This window comes from Lathyrus oleraceus, chromosome 6 (assembly GCF_024323335.1).
Source record: "Lathyrus oleraceus cultivar Zhongwan6 chromosome 6, CAAS_Psat_ZW6_1.0, whole genome shotgun sequence".
NCBI classification, from domain to species: Eukaryota; Viridiplantae; Streptophyta; class Magnoliopsida; order Fabales; family Fabaceae; genus Lathyrus; species Lathyrus oleraceus.
The window spans coordinates 281031774-281036371 of record NC_066584.1 but is presented as its reverse complement, the minus strand read 5'-3'; positions in this window follow the sequence as shown (position 1 = coordinate 281036371).

The following is a 4598-nucleotide window of genomic DNA, read 5'->3' as shown; positions in this document are numbered from 1 at the left end:
GGCAGCGTTCGATATGATCGAACACCTGAAAATGCTCTATCAAGAGCAAGCAAGGCATGGGAGGTTTGAAGTTTCAAAAGCCCTTTTTCAAGGCAAGTTAGTTGAGGGAGCCCCTGTAGGTCCCCATGTACTCAAGATGATTGGGTATGTGGAAAACCTTGAGAGATTGGGTTTTCCCCTCGGAAAGGAACTTGCAACTGACTTGATCTTGCAATCGTTGTCAGATGGGTTCAGTCAATTTGTCCTAAATTTCAATATGAATGATATGGACAAATTGCTTCTTGAACTGCTCGCCATGTTAAGAACTGCCGAGCAGAATCTGAAGTCAAAAGGGAAGTCCATTCTGATGATCGGAAATGGAAAGAGACAGAACAAAAGACCCACCAAGCAGGGTGATAAAGGGAAAGGCAAGGAAGTTGCCAAACCCAAACCCACCGTTTCTGCTTTAAATCCTAGTGGAGGCATAGCAAAAGAAGGCACTTACTTCCATTGCGGTAAGACCGGACACTGGAAGAGAAACTGTCCAGAGTACCTGGTGTCGCATTACGCGAAAAACCGGTGGAAAACAAGAACAACATAGCCGCCACCGTGCGTTATTTATCCCAAAAGAGGGAAAGGAAACGCTCAGAGTAAACCTGGAAAAAGCATGGTCTCGCGACCAAAGAGAATGGGATCGGGAGTCGGTTATGCGAAGGGAAGGTATTAGCACCCCTACGCATCCGTCGTACTCGACGGGATCCACGCACAATAGGAAGGAAAATGGTTGCTAAAACACTGCTCAAATAAACATCTACACAGGCTGAAAGAGACACAAGAAAACAAGCAAGACTGACTCGGCAGGATATCGCATCCTGGGCCTACTTAGTCTATCAAGCATAGACATCAAAGTCAAAGTAGTTCGGACTGGGGAAACGACACATGCTCGCTAGGATATCGCATCCTATGCATACGTATCTCCTTTGGACGAAGGAGAATCAGAGCATTCGTAGCTCGGTTGACACGCACACAAACAAAAGCAGGCAAAGGCGAACATGGAGCCTGAATGCCAATCATTGGACTTACATCAGCATCCGAACCAGAACACACACAAAGAGGCAAACGTGGAGCCCGACTGCCAATCACTGGACTTACGTCAGCATCCGAACCAAACAAACCCACACTGGAACCCGAATGCCACTCGATGGACTTACATCAGCTTCCAAGCACACAACAACACAAAACAAAGACACAGGCGCCCGGAGAGATCTGCTCATCTCCTGCCTACGTACCTCATCTGGTATGAGGATCAGGGCGACGTAGTTCCCCTACGAAGGGACACAGGACTAGCCTAACCAGATGACAGAGGGAAACACAACTAGGGAGACTAACTCGAGCCTAGCTGTTATCATGCAAAGTTGTCCCTAAGTCAAGGTTTCTAGCTAACTTGCACAGGAAGCAAGCCTATCCTATTCAACACAAGCAGTAAATCAAGCATTCACAAGTAGCACACGCTATATGCACACAAAAGGGGCTCAATCAAAGGGTGAGACTGCAAGAGCAAGTCATCTGTACATGGGTAGTGTTTTGCTCTTAACCTTGCCATTGAGGGGCTAAGGTGAAGCAGATGAAAGGTGAGTGAAGATAAGACTTCACAGCTCTTATCCCTGGTCAGGGAGAGCTTCAGACAAAGGAGTGTGGGTTCAGAAAGGAGGAACCCTTCTACACTCAAGACTCTGACACAACTGTACATTGTACAAGATCTTGGGTTCGTGTCCCAATGCATCAACACGGTGGTGTGAGCAGAGGGACGACTCAACAGAATAGTGGGAGATAGATTGCATATCTCTTTGATCCACCAATTGCCTCATTGAGGTCTTTACCTGCTTGGCACAAAAGTAAACAATCACAAACATCGCCTCTTAAGGAGGACTTCAGACAGGTGCCTAGCCATGTAACAGGCCAGGTCTTCCAGACTACATGGAGACAAGAATGTTATACCTCAGTGCAAATTGCTTATCAAGCAAAGCAAAGCAATATTAGCAACTAATGTACCTGAAACCAATCAAATATCATCAGTATACCAATCACATGACTAAACAGCAAATGGTTCACAATTAGCTATAAACAGACAAACACAATCCAATGCACCAAAGTGCAAGCAACTCAAAGGATCCAAACATCCTACAAAACAAAACAAGTTAGTGTACAATTGTCAAATGATATCTCAATCAAATGTGAATCCACCTCCTTAAGGTATTTTGCCTTTTAACCTGAAAATCACATTCAAACATGAGATACAAGACCACTAGGACAAGCCTAGGGTCAAAAAGGAGAAAAAAAGTCAAAACAGCAAGTGAAACATGATCAAAATCAACATTAATCACATACAAAGAGAATCCAATTGGTCTCACATCTAAACCATACACCAAATTAATTTCATGCACAATTTAAGTCAAGCTAGGCAAATGTGGATCATATAGGAGCAAACAGAATAATATCACTCAAACAAATACCTAAACAGCTCAATAAATTCCATATAAATTCCAGCCTAAACAGGACACATTCAATGAGCTACATATCAATTTTCATGCCATTTGGACAACAGGAAGTAGGTCAATGAAAATCATAAAATCAGCAGCAATCCAAACAAGTCAACACATGGTAGCAAAATGAGCATCAACTTCAATCAAATGCCAAACAGTGAAAACAATTAAGAAATGGATAGGACCAAATCCAAATTACACCTAAACATGTTATGAATCACTCCATCAAATTTCACATTCATATGATATAGTATGAGCATTTCATGAGACATGGAAGTCAAGTAGTCAAGCAAAGACCAAAAAATGCTAAACAGCAATCAAAAATCTCAATTAAATGGAAAATGAATCAACAATTCATGCAAAAATTCATGGTGAAACTAGACATATACAAGACACAGCATGCAAAATTTAAGATCATTTGGAAAAGCCTAGGCATGTCAAATAAATCCATGAAATTGACCTAACCTAGTGTGACACAAATTGTCACACTCAACTTGCACACATCATATCTACCAAACCAGAGATCCAAAATTCACAAACTATACATCAAAATAACCAGCAAGGAGTCAAGAATTAGCATGTGAAATTTCATCTAATTTGGACAATGTATGAGTATTTCATGTTAAAAATGGTGAAACATACAAAAAATGCACACATGACAAAGATCCATAGGCCAAGCAAAAAATCTCCATGCACAACTTGAGTTATCATACCTATAAAGTTCTAGACGAAATTATGAAGCTAACAAAAAAAGTCTCACTAAATTTGGATTAAAAATGGATTTTCTATGATTTTTGTAAGATTTGTGGATATTTATTGAAATATTTATTAATGAATTAAGTGGATTAAATTACAGCAGTGGCAGTTCCGTAATTATGCCCAGCCGGTCCAAAACGACAGCGCCTCATTTATTTGCTGGCAGCGTCTGATTCGTTCTCCTTGGCGCCAAACAGGATTCGAAAATGGCATGCACGTGGAACGGATCAAAGCAGGGAAAAATCTCCAGAATCCCGCGTTCATCACCGTGTTCATGTGGTTCTTCACTTCCAGCTACGGTTACGACCAAATCTCAACGAAAATATGCAAACAATATATGGTTGGAAAGGTCTAAGTATGTACATTCCGGATATGCAAACGAAATTGTCTAAATCCTACTGTGCTGGACGGATCGAGCATGAAAAGGTTTGACGTCAAAAGTTCAAATCAAGATTTCTCCTTCAAATCTTAATGGATTCTAATTCTACAAGTTGCACTACATTCTACAATCAACGATCTACACATATCATATCTCAATTTGGAGAATTATCAAGGTCGAAATCCAACCTTATGAGAATGGCAGCTGATGAATTTGTGCTCCTTTCGATCCGATTCGCGAAAACAGCAGAAGTATGTTGATTAGGAAGATGATTGGTACAACTTTGGTAGCTCAGCAACACTCCAGGTGCTCGAATTCTTGATTTGCCATGGTTGAGCAAGCTTGGACAGTTGGAGTTTTTGATGGATTTGAGCTCCAATTGATGCAAACAGTTCTTGCCAATTACCTACAGATGAAGAATTCACCAAGAATTTGCAAGAACAATGGTGAAATATTGATGAATTGAGAAAAAAGTTTGTGAAAAAATGGAGAAAAAGTGAGAGAGTTCTTGAGTTTTCTGTTATGGATCTGAAAAAATGATTAGTGCTTAATGATTACAGTTACAATTAACAATATATACCAATTCATTAATCCAAAATTAATCATGATTAAGCATAATGGAAAGATTAGTGTTAAGTGTATTTTTCAAGTGTGTGGCCAAAATGCCCTTCCTCAATGCAGCTCATTTTCTGTCCAAATTTTGTTCAAACAAGTCACAAATGATATTTAGAAAGTGTTACAAAAAGCCCCATGCCAAAATTCCAAGTATTTCTCAAATTGGACCATTTTGCCCTTGGATTTTAATTAGTGCACTTGAAAATTGACCTTTTTGTGTGAATGCTTTTGGCAAAATGTGATGATGGATTATGAAAGTACACATTAAATGTGATTTGCTCAAAGAAAAACCATCCAATTTGGCCACTCCATGTGAAAGTTATGCC